Source organism: Talpa europaea (genome assembly GCF_964194135.1).
Source record: "Talpa europaea genome assembly, chromosome: 7".
NCBI classification, from domain to species: Eukaryota; Metazoa; Chordata; class Mammalia; order Eulipotyphla; family Talpidae; genus Talpa; species Talpa europaea.
The window spans coordinates 77,976,876-77,990,617 of record NC_140074.1 but is presented as its reverse complement, the minus strand read 5'-3'; positions in this window follow the sequence as shown (position 1 = coordinate 77,990,617).

Genomic DNA, 13,742 nt, shown 5'->3' with positions numbered 1-13,742 from the left:
AGATTTGACTGCTCCGGAAAAGTGAAGACCCCTCAAACAGTAGGAAAAAAAAACATAGCCTGCCATCCTGGTTCTTTTGCAAGGTACATGCTTGCATATTGTGACTGGTTGTGTTTCTGATTTTGTTGATTGATGCTACATTCAGCTCTCCCTTCTGGACTAGCACACAGATTCTCACCTAGAGATGCTTTGCCAGATTGATTCAGCCGACCTCAAGGCATTTTACCTGAAAAAAAAAAAAAGTTTTAGAAGTTGTATTCAGATTGAAATGACCATCACAGGATTTTCTTTCTTTGAGAGCTTTTAAGGAAATCTCCCTTGCCCTCCCCTCTCATTCCAGCACCTGGAGACATTTTTTTTTTTTTTTTTTTTTTTTTTAAATTCTGGTTGTGGGGAGTAGTGAGCATTTGAAGAAAGTCCAGAAACTGACCTTGCTACTGGGAATCTAGACTTAGCTTTCTGAGACCCAACTCTGCCTTCACCAGGAAGATTGCCCAGAGGTGAAAAGCCTGACAAATGAAGTTAGCTTCGCATGTTTTCATCCCTGTAAACCCTGGGCTATCGTTTAGTATAGCTCATTTAGTGCCATATAGCCTGAGATGTTTCTAAAAATGAGTTCTAGTTTTCTTTATGCACATTCTGCCCTTTTTCAGACACACTTTTAGTTTAACTTGACAGCCTCAAAGAATTAACTAAAACAAGATATTATATGAAATCAAAATCTTGGGCCTTGCAACAGACTAATTAAAGACACCATTTTGCTAAGAAATTATAAATGACCTGTGCTAAATGATTTGCTTATATAAGTGAATTGTAGTATAAATAATATACTAAGCTGAGGTACAATGAAAAGTCACTGGAGGTCACCCTTAAAAGAAATGTAGCTTCAAAAACACTTCCTATTAAAGAAGCAGAATCTGCTCTCCTTGCCTCCTTAATTGTGACTACAGGATATTGGTATAAACAGTTGTTTTCACACTTGTTTCTTATTTCTATTTTCTATTTGTATTTCTATTTGTATTTTATTTAAGGGGGTACTGAGATCTTTCACATTGAGCATCCTAAATGGAATCACATACTCTAAGGTACACTGTGTAGATGACCATCCAAGTCTGAACTGGTTTGTCTCTAAACTCAGTCCCTTTGGATCTCAGCTAGTTTTCAATTTTCAGCCTCTGTTTATTGCCACAGATTTAGTATTCTCATTAAAAGTACAGTCAATTCAAGTAACTATGTAAATTTGTATTGCTGAGAATAGTTTAGATACTAAAGTTAGAGTCCCTCATCACCACAAAGACGGTTATTGATAGTTCTTCAGGTGTCAAGTATATATTTCAATAATTTTGTGGATTTAAAGATTCATTGTAGGATAAAATTGGACTTTTTTAAAAAATTGGACTTTTAGTGGTGAACTTAATGTAGTAATACAGAGGTTTATAAAGATGCACACCTGAAGCTTATATAATAATGCAATATTGCCTTAATAAAAAGTTTCAAAATAAATTTGATATCAAAGCAAAAAAAGATTATTGTAGAGTCCACACCAATTGCAATTGATAATTTCTTGATCTCATTTTGACAGTGTGATTTGTAACACTAGAAGCAATAGGTAATGAATCTCATTATGGACTAGATATATTAATTTGATCAGTTTTCCTTTAACTCTAGAATAGTTGAGAAGTGTTTGTTCATATATATGTATGTATGTGTATGTATATGTATGTAAGCAAGATATTTTAAACATGCCTTTGAAATTTATTATAGCTGAGTCAGGGCAGGGGGGTCTTTTAGTTCTCCTCCATCACTTTAGAAATTCTAAAGAGTTTGCCAGCAGGGTGGGATTTAGGCATCAGCATTGCACAAGCTTTTTGATGGCTAATCTTTTTTATTTAGGAGTGTTTTAAGAATTCAAATAATCCTTTTAGATAAGACAGACTTACAAAATGAAATTTTTTTAAATATTTATTTATACATACAAGAGCTATAAATCAGAGGTGTGAGGGGTGAGAGGATTCACCAGAGACAGAGAGGGGAGCAGAACAGGCAGATATACTGAAATACACTGCCCAGGGGAGCAATAGGTGAGACCTGAGAGGTCTGCTGAGCCATGTGGTTTAGCTTCTTGGCCAGGATTAAACTCATGTTGCAGTGGTGATAGATTGATGGTGCTGTGTCTTTAAGCCCTGTGCCACTAGGGAGGCCCCAAAATGAAATTTTCTTGAGCACTAGTAAGAAATGAATGAGAATTGTGAATAAATAAATGTAAAACACTTCTCCCCAATACTCAGTGACACATTTGCTCTGTTTACAGTGACCCTCAGTAGTAAATCTACCACCTGAGGGTCAGCCTCAGTGTGGTACTGCCTTTAGACATCCCCTTAAGAAACAGGATTTCCCAGAGACATTTGACATCTCAGTTACACATATTTTGATTCAATCATTTTAATCAGTGGAAATTTTTAAGTCAGGAAGATTTTGCATTTTAACTTCAAGATTTGGAACAGATTCGAATGCTTTCTTCCTTGGCATTTTAGGTTCCTTGTGTGCAAAAATAAAAGTGTGTTAATATAATTATGTATAGAAATTATCACCCAATATTATCCTTCTAAAATATAAATATCATATACAGTGTATGTTTCAATATATCTAGATGCAAAAGTGAGACACTAGTAGTGCATAGTTTATCCTGACCTAATCGCATACTTAGCCTTGTTTGGTGTAAAAATATCTGCAAGTAAACTGGAGGAATTGGACATCATGCTACAGTTGCTAAGATGTATAAAATCAAGAGATTTATTAACTAAATGTCTCTTAGTGCATTTGTCATGTATCTCTTCTCAAAGATTTTTCTGAAATCTTATTTCTTGGGCAATGATTCTTTTTTATTTACTATCATCAGCATTCTTTAGTGCTAAGTGAGCACATTTAATCTCAAATATTGTGTCATGTGTGATAGATAAGAGGCTCAAAATAGCCTCTAAAGAAAATTTTGCTAATTCGGCTAATATTGACTGAAATCCTGCTGTTGTTTTAAATGGTTTTGACTTAGCCTCAATAGTATGCTTAGTATGAGTGAGTCCCATCTTCTGAGTTAATCATCTGGTGCAAGAGGGGGCCAGTCAAAAGACATGGAACAAGTGAACCCATTCCCTGATGTGAATCTTATTGAGGGAATGAACACAGAACAGGGACAAGTGTGTTAGTAGGCACCAGAGCTTGACCTTTTTGGAAAGAACCTTCAACAAACTAGTAAACAGACTCTTGTCTTTAATATTTAAATACACTTCCCAGAAATGCTGAGGTCAGAATTCTTTTGGAAACTTAGTGTAAACAATAACAGCTTTCCTGAAAACTTACACATCCCATGTGGCTAACACCATCATGTGCCAGGCAAGGATAGAGCCAGAAACTTTTACAATTGGAAAACTAAGCAAAAACAAGCAAAATGACCCTAAGGACACATTATTGATGATGCTCCAGGTGTGGAAGGGTGTTCTAGGGAGAGCATTGGAGCTCAAGAAGTCTGATTTTTCCTTTGAGTTGATTTGGGAAAAAAACCAAAATCATTCAAAAGTATTTAATGTAAGGACCGAGTCACTTCCAGAAGACTCAGTTAACAGAACAAATTTTAGGGGAATTTTCCCTTCAAATAAAAATTAGGGTTTGAATATAAAATTATAAAATAGTGAAAATAATTTGCAAGTAACAGATTCAAGGTTTATCTGTAATTACACATTTCTGAATAATAAAGAATTAACCACTGATCATTTCTTCACATGCTTTTCAGAGCCTTTGAAGGCATGGCTTCCACATGCACAGTTCTTGAGAGTAACTTCTGCTATTTGCACACATTGTTTAGAATAGCTTTTTAAAAATATATTTTCTTCCTGTTTCTGGAAGACATTTGAACAAATGCATTATGTTCTTTCAAATATAGAAACTTGTTTTTCCTAACTTGAATCCACAGCATAGGACTATGTGCTTTTATGAAATGTTGTATATACAACTTGTAAATACGCAAAATGAGAGCGTGACCTTTCAAAGTTACTGGCGGCATTGTTTAAAAAACCCACACGATTGTTTAATTATTTAGAAGAATGCTCCATATTTGACTTAGTCATTTCCTATTGGATTCAAGTTTAGACACTGAGATACAGCAAGGCAAATTGATGACTTTTTTCCTTCTAGGTACAAAATGGTAGCTACTTTCTTTGCCCTATAGGACAGTAATAGTTTTTATGTAACCTAGCAACCTCATTCTACCATTCCTTTATAAATGTCTGTAAATTCCCAGCTTCTTAAACTGCTTTTTTATCTATGAGTTTATAAATATTCAGCATGTGCTTTACATTTTCATGAGTGATGTTTTTAACTTTTAAAAATAATGCTTTGACATAAAAAGTGTAGATATTCCATAGGTGTATGCATAACATTGTGTGATAGTAAATGTGTTTAGTATAGGTGTTTCTTTACAATAAATTTCCTTTCTGGCTCATTGAAAAATTTAATAAAACAGGGAGACTGACTTGCAACAGAAGGTAAAGCTTACTTCTTCGGTTCCAGGCAATGGTTATTTATAATGTATTGAGGTTTATCGAAGTATAAAGATTTCGACATTTTAAATACTTTAAAATTAGAAAATTGCTAACTTTTATTTAAGCATATGCCCACTTAATAGACAGGTTTAAAAAAAGTCTGTCATGTTTGTAAATCATAAATGAAAAAAATTACAATATATCTTATCTAGCTGTGGCTTTTATTTCATTTTTATTTAGTAGTACTTGAGATCAGATATTCATGGAAGGTGCATTAATTTTATCAAACTCATGATGAGAAACTAAAAAAGTTTACTTTTCTAACTGGCAAATATAACATTTTCAGATGTGTCATTTCAGGGGATATGTGTACCCACCCTTTAAATGTATGTGTCTTCCCAATTTTTATTATTTTATTTAAATGTATGGAACTTCCAAGTTTTATTATTATAATGTAATGTGACTTCTAGGTGCAGTGTCACTAGCGGTTCCATCACCTGCCTTAGTGACTATCCCAGTGGAGAAGGAGTTTTAATGCCCTGTGTTCACTGGGCACCTGTGGGAGCGGGAGGGAAGGCATGTGAGCCTTCATGGAAGTGGTGGCAGTTTCCATAATCTTGTGCAGTGTTCCCACATGCTCCTTCCAGTATCATTCATGACTTGGGGGGTAGGGAAATGGGGGGATGTTTCAAGCCCCAACAGAAGATTTCTGTGGTGCTTGTGAGCAAGCAGTAAGTTTCTGCTTCCTTGATACATTTCTCAAAGTTGTAATTATTATTATTTTTAATTTTCACATCTGTAAATTCTCCAGCAGCCAGAGAGATTGTTAAAGTTAAATATTTATTTCTGAAAGTGCTGAGTTGACTCTAGAAATAGCAGGATGATCTCTGTATGTACCTGTGTGTATGTTTGAGTGTTTTGGGAGAGGTAGGTAGAAAGAGAACTGCTGGAGGATCTAAAACCACTGTCAATAGTTATAAAAGAAGTACATATTGGTTTAGGTGACAATCTAGTTATATGGAATAAGGGATAAGAAGAAGAAGTGATAACTCATTTCTTATTTGTAATAGAGAATGGATATTCTCTAGTTTAGATTTCTGAGCAGGGAGTAATTAAGAAATGCAAGGCCCATTTGAAACTATTGCCTTTGCATGCCTGAGGTAGTTAGTGTTATAGGGTATTAGAACCTGCAATGCTTAACTTGCTTCTGGGCCTTGCAAATCCTGATCCCTATGAATACAGCACTAAGATAAAGATTCTAATTTTATTTTTAAAGATTTACTTATTTATGCATACAAGAACTGGGGTGAAAGCCAGAGGTATGGCGGAGTGAGGGGATTCACCAGAGACAGAGTAGGGAGCAGAACAGGCAGATCTACTGAAATACACTGCTGAGGGGAACAGTAGGTGAGACAGGAGACTTCTGCTGCACCATGTGGGTAGCTCCCTGGCTGGCCAGGGATGGAACTCATGCTGCAGTGGCTGCGGATAGCTTCATAGTGCTGTGCTTAACCCTTGTGCCACCAGGGAGGCCCCAAAGATTCTAATTTAAAGGACAGTAGATATAATAAAGAAAACCCAATTAGCATTATAAAATTATTCAATAATTTGATTTAGGTCAAAGAAAGTCATTTTAATCATCACTTCTATAATGGGAGAAAATAACTTGAGAACTGTAGACTGTATATGTATCAGATTGACCTGATTTAAGAAAAATAATGCATGTTTATAGACTTCTGTTCAGATGTTTGGAGAGCGTCAAAATTAAGGATCTGTTACATAGCTTTATTTGCTGAGTTTGATATTTAGAAACTTGAGAATAAGAAATTTATTACTCTAAAAGTAATGCAGCATAAAAACAGTACATAGCTGTGTAGTGTCACCAAGCTCTCTCGGTACTATGAGCTGTGATTCTTGGACTTTTTGCCATGTCATATTGATGCACGGATGTTCTGATAAGAACCTTGCGAGCCTTGACATTTCAGATCACACATTCAGTCATTGCTGAGTTAAATAAAAAAACTGAAGGAGAATAAGTTGAGTAGAACTGACGGTATAAGAGTGTTTAGGGAGCAAACACCACATTATTTGCGTTCTTAAAGTTACAAGAAAAAATTCTGAAAAAGAAAGTATTTTAAACAACACAATAGACTTAACAAATTTCAGAGCCAGTTATTTACCTGAGAAAATCGAATGGCTGTTTCCAATCTATCGTACAAGTCTAAAAATGTATAATGTTGATCTTTCAGAAGTATAAAATTTTGTCCCATCCTGGGCCTCCCCTGGTGGCACAGGCAGTTGAGCGCAGCGCTGTGAAGCTGTCCACAGCCTCTGCAGTGCAGGTTGGATCCCGGCCGGCCAGGGAGAATCCCACATGGCGCAGGAGACTTCCCCTGTCTCGCCCGCTGCTCCCCTCAGCAGTGTATTTCAGTCAGTCTGCCTGTTCTGCTCCCCACTCTGTCTCTGGTGAATCCTCTCACCCTCCCGCGCATCTGGCCCATACCCCGGTTCTTGTATAAATAAATAAATAAATAAATAAATCTCAAAAAAATTAAAAAAAAAAATTTGTGCCATCCTTAGGGATGAGGCTGAGCAAGCCTCATAATAATTTACTATTCTTTGTCATGACAAACTACTAATCTACTTTGATAAACTGGAAAACCTGACTGATTTAGGATAAGGATAGAAAAGTTAGAAAGGGCCATCTATCTCTATATATTTACCTCAGGTCTGCGCCCTGTGATTCTAACTGCAGTCTGACATTTTGCTTGGGTCTGAGCCGTGGCACCTAAGCATTGTTAGTTCCTATAGCTGATTTGATGACTATGTTAATCACTTCTACCCCCACCTCCAGCTCCAGAAATTGTGTGAGCCAGGTTTCTAGTCTGGTGATGCCTCCTTTCCAACTTGTCTATCCTTATCCTCTATCATGACTACCGATGATAGTTTAATTTCAGTAATTCTCCTTGCAATTGATAGGATTTGTTTGTTGGAAGGTAAGCTGCATGTTTGTCCAGAAAAAGATCCTTTTTCTTGTGAATATTGTTGCAGGGTGAAGCAGAAGTGGGTGGGGAGATACAATCTGTAAGCCAACATGCATTTTAACATGAAAAGTCATGTGTTGTGTCAAAAATCACTATCCTGTCCCATTCTCTAGGGATGAAGCCAAAGAGCCCTCTCTGCTCCCCACACCCTCACCTTTTGCCCCACCCCTAACCCAGATGCTCCTTGAAAAACTTCCAATTCCATTTCCACTTTCTTGTGTGGAGAATGACTGGGCCATTGATTGCCTAGGTTCACTTGCACTGATTTGGAGAACAAAAGGCTGTACTTCCTCCTTCAGTATTTACCCTGGGATTCATTCCTTCTGAGGTCTTCCTTTGTTATTCCATGGCAGTGTAATTGGAATCAGAGGGTGGTGGTGAGCTGAAAAGGTGCTCTACACACAAAGAACACTTTTCAGGACTTATTGACTGATTGATTTTATGTGGCGTAATAATAATAATAAAAAGTAGTGGCAAGGATTGGGCTATTGGCAAGAATCTTACAGTTACATGGGACAGAAAACCCAATCAAATTCACTTAAGCCAAAAAGAGAATTTGTCTATTGTGACACCAAAATCTAATTGAGTTCTAGGTATCTTGTAAGAGCAAACGTTTATTTGGAGCTTCGTAGTTCTGGGAATGCAGAGTTAAGTAGCACTAGAACTGTATGCCTGGGGAGGTCAGTGGGGAGCATGCTTATATAGGCAAAAGGGGTGGGGTTGGGTCAGCGCTTTGCAAATGTAGTTTTCAGCTGATGCATTTCAGTTTGGTGCAAAGTTTGTCAAGTGGTGATTGGTGAATTTCAACCCTGAATGTGGCTTGCCATGTTTCATTTTCATCTTGGCTATGGATGTATCTGTGGATATCCCAAAACCCCAGCTCCTGGAAATTCCTGGGGTCTGATCCTCTCTGGTCCCCTAGCAATGTTTGTTTATTAACCTGACTCAAGATGACATCATCTTTTTCTTTCTTTATAAATATTTTATTTATCTAATTGTAGGCTCATCTCATTTCCTTTCATCTAAGGTTAGATTCAGGTGCTGAGGATATGGCATCAGGGTCAGACTCTCTTTATCTTCTAGTTCTGTCTTCCCTTCCTGCGTTTGATGCCCAGGCAGCATTTTATGAGACTGCATCAAGAAAGAAGGTCAGCCTGCCCAGCAACACTAGTAGAGAGAATGCTTTCCTCTAGTTGGGCTTTTGGGACTTATCACCAAGAGAGCAGGGACTTCTTGGTGCTGTTATTTTTTCCACCCACTAATCCCCAGAGTACGGGGCAGTCTGAGAGACAGTAGGGGTCTCAATATGTATTTATTAAGTAAGTGAAAGTGTGAATGATTCTCTTTCTCTAGATATTCAGCAAAATTTCCAGATCTCATTTTCATTGTTTGGGGATTGTGCTGTGTTCTTACCCAGACACTGTCACAGGAGGGGATAAACATCTAATGGACCATGGGTAGAACCAGGAAGTGATTGCAACTTGATTCTTTTTCTTTTCTTTTCTTTTTTTAAAAGATTTATTCATTTATGCATACAAGAACTGGGGTATAGGCCAGAGGTGTGTGTGTGGGGGGGGTGAGAGGATTCACCAGAGACACAGTGGGGAACAGAACAGGCAGACTGACTGAAATACACTGCTGAGGGGAGCAGCAGGCGAGTCAGGAGAGGTCTGTTGTGCCATGCGGGTAGCTCCCTGGCCAGGGATCGGACTCATGCTGCAGTGGCTGTGGATAGCTTCATAGGTTGTGTCTTAGCCCTTTGCGCCACCAGGGAGGCCCACAACTTGATTCTTAACCAAGTGCTTTGCTGCATAACCTTGACAAGAAATCAAAATGCACCCACCATTTTCATAATTAGTTTAACATCTTTTATACAAGCACTGGGTACTGTTAGAAGCGCAGGAGCGCAAGAGAATTCACCAGAGCCAGAGCAGGGAACAGAACAGGCAGACTGACGAACTACACTGCAGAGGGGAGCAGCAGGCATGGCAGGAGAGGTCTGCCGCGCCATGTGGGACCCTCGCTGGTGGCTGGGGATCGAACCTGGGATAGAACCGGGAATCGAACTGGCGCTGCAGAGGCTGCAGGCAGCTTTGCAGCCCAGCGCTCAACCACTGCGCCACCAGGGGAGGCCCGAAAAGTATTGACTCAGACCTTATTGGTTTCATGTCACAGACTAATTAGCTACTTATCTGCCTCCTATATTTGATTTTAAACTTCCTGAAAATAAAATCATATTTTCTTATCACTACAATGCTCTGTTGATGGCACTTAGTAAATATTTACCAAATAAATTAAGGAATTATTTAAAATAAAGTAACTCCTCACTTAACATAGTAGGTTTCTGGAAACCTACTATGCAACTGCAAGTGAAATGATGTGCAATGAAAACACATCTTGGAATAAAATTGTTTCTTTCAACATTGCTGGAATTTTTTTTCATCAGTGTTTAAAGAAATGATGTTATTCATGAAACTGCTGTATGTTATTTGAAAATAGATGGAAATATGGAGAATCACCATATATGTGTATTTTATAATCATTTTATCAATAGCCTAATAAAGATGAACTTTCCTGTGAGTATCCCTGAAATTTTTAATGCCAACACATTTATGTGTGGAAAGTCCATTGGCTGATATTTTTTTTAAAGATTTATTTATTTATTTATCTATTTATCTATTTATCTATCTATCTATCTATCTATCTATTTATTTATTTATTTATTTATTTATTTATTTATTTATTTATACAAGCACTGGGTATAGTCAGAAGTGCGGGAGGGTGAGAGAATTCACCAGAGCCAGAGGGGAGAGCAGAGCAGGCAGAAGGACCGGCCGAAGTACACTGCTGAGGGAGCAGCGGGCTGCAGGAGAGGTCTGCGTGCCATGTGGGACCCTCGCCTGGTGGCCTGGGATCGAACTGGCGCTGTAGAGGCTGCGGGCAGCTTTGCAACCCAGCGCTCAACTGCTGTGCCACTGGGGAGGCCCCATTGCTGATTTTGAATGTTTTATTTTCATACAGTAACAAAATGCATGGCATAATTTTTTGCATAGGGCTTTGATAAGAAATGTGGTTTATGTTCAAGAACTTCTTGGAGCCACTGAGGGAGAGCTGGAAAAGATCAGGTGTCAGGGGAGTCACCCAAAACCAATGAGCAGGAACTAGGAGGCATTCAGACACGTGTTATTCAGCAAAATCTAATTAGGTCTGCCCTGAGCCAGGCTCCATTCAGGATCTAAGACAGAGGTGCCTGGGAGGAATATGTAATTGGAATTCTCTGGAAGCTTAATTTATACTGCCTAGTTGATAATGGAAACAGCATCAAATTCAAATGGGTCAGATTGGCTGCAACTACCAAACAAGCAAAATATTAGCAAACTGAATTCCACAGTATATTAAAAGTATCATACATCATGTCAAGTGAGATTTATCTGAAGAATGCAAGTCTGGTTCAACATATGCAAATTAATCATATCAACAAAAGGAAAGAAAAAATCATATGGTCATACCAACAGATACAGAGATAGCAATTGACAAGAGTCAACATCCATTTACGATAAAAATTCTTAATAAAATGGGGATAGAAGGAACATGCCTTAACATAGTGTCATATATGCCAAATCCACACCTTAATGGTAAAAAAACAAAGCTTTCCCTCTAAGTTAAAGTATAAGAAAAGGGTGATCACTGTAACCACTACAACTCAGAGGAGTGTTAAAAAACCTAGTTAGAGAAATTGGGCAGGAATAAGGAATTTCGAAAATCCAAATTGGAGAAGAAGAAAAACTATCACTATTTGCATATGACATGATAGTATACATAGAAAACCCTAAAGGTTTTACTAAAAAACTATTAGAATCAACAAATCAGTACAATAAAATGGCATTTTACAAAATCAATATACAAAAATCTGTTGTTTCCATATACAAATAACAATCTTGAACAAAATAAATCAAGAAGACAATCCCATTTGCAATCTCATCAAAAAGTACTAAATACCACCACCACCTCACACCATACACAAAAATCAACTCAAAATGGATTAAAGAACTAGACATAAGACCTGAAACCATAAAATATATAGAAGGAAATATAGGCGAAACACTACGTGATTTGCACATCAAAGACATCTTTACAGACACATCACCCAAAGCAGTGATAGTGAAGGCAAAGATATACAGCTGGGACTACATCAAATTAAAGAGCTTTTGCACAGCAAAAGAGACAATAACAAAAACAAAGAGAAACCCCACCAACTGGGAGAACATTTTTGCACCCAACACTAATGATAAAGGACTGATCACAAAAATCTGCAAAGAGCTGATGAGACTCAACAACAACAAAGAAAATAATCCAGTCAAAAAATGGGCAGAAGAGCTTAAAAGAAACTTCTCTGAAGAGGAAATGCAAATGGCCAACAGGCATATGAAAAAATGTTCAACATCACTTGTCATCAGGGAAATGCAAATCAAAACTACCATGAGATACCATCTTACACCAGTGAGAATGGCACATATTAAAAAAACTAGCAACAACAAATGTTGGCGAGGGTGTGGAGAAAAAGGAACTCTTCTGCACTGTTGGTGGGAGTGCAAACTGGTCCAACCACTGTGGAAAGCTGTGTGGAGATTTCTGGACCTACTAAACATAGAGCTTCCATATGATCCAGCAATTCCACTCCTAGGTATTTACCCAAAGGACACAGAAACATCAATTCCAAAGAACACCTGCACCCCTATGTTTATAGCAGCACTGTTTACAATAGCTAAGCTTTGGAAACAACCCAAATGCCCAAAAATAGATGACTGGATCAAGAAGATGTGGTACATATATACCATGGAATATTACTCAGCATTCAAAAAAGATAAACACATGCAATTTGCAGCAACATGGATGGCGCTGGAAGGGATCATGCTCAGCGAAATAAGCCAGAAAGAAAAAGAAAAATACCGGATGGTCTCACTCATAGCAGGAATCTAGAAAACTTAAATAAGGGACCAGGAAAATGAATAACTATAAGAAAGTGAAAATCAAAATCAACAAAAAACTATGAACCAGAGACACTTTTAGGGGGGCGGGGGTGGGAGGGGAGGGATTGGGGTCAGAATGGGGGGGCTGCAATTGTATGGGGAATATAACAATAAAATTTATTAAAAAAAAAAAAAGTACTAAATACCTAGGAATATATCTAATAAAGGTGGTGAGAGACATGTGTGACAAAAACTACAAGACATTGTTAAAAGAAATAGAAGAAAACACAAGGAAATAGAATGATATACCTTGCTCATGGATTGAAAGAATTAATATCTAAACAATGGTCATGTTACCCAAAGTAATTATCCCTGTCAGTTGTGTTCTTAAAAAAAAAAAAGGAAATTTCTATAAAATTATAGATGATGCTGTATAGTCAAAGCAATCTTAACAACAACAAAAAAAGATTGGTGATATCAGTAACCCAATATCAAACTATACTACAATGTATTAAAGAGTATGGAATAAAGATAAAAATAGACACATAGACCAATAGAACTGAGTGCCCAGAATGAAAGTCCCGCCCTTACATGGTAGTCTATGACTAAGAAGCCATGAGGATACAATAGAGAAAGGAACATCTCTGCAACATACCATGTTACGAAAACTGGACAGTCAACAGAAAAATGAAAAGAAACTAAACCGCTATCTCACACCATACACAGAAACTAATTCAAAATGGATTAAAGGCATAATTGTAAGGGTAGAAACCATGATAGGCATAGAAGAAAACATAGGCAAAATCCTCCTTGACTTCAGCGTTAGGGATGCATTTGGGACCTCAGATCTAATGAGGGAAGTGAAAGCAACAATAAACAAGTGGGAATATAGCAAATTAAAGGGCTTTTGTACAGTGAAAAAAACTATAATTAAAATGGAAAGATGCACTACTGGGTGGGAGAAAATATTTACAGGATACATCCAGCAAGGATCTAATATCCAAGATTTGTAAAGTACTAATATAACTCAACAAATGAAAACAAGTGGTCCAATAAAAAATGGACAGAAAACTTAAACACTTCTCTAAAAAGGAAATTCAGATGGCCAACAGGTACATGAAAATTGTTCATCATTACTTATAATCTGGGAATTGCAAATCAAAACCACAATGAGATAATACCTCCCATATCAA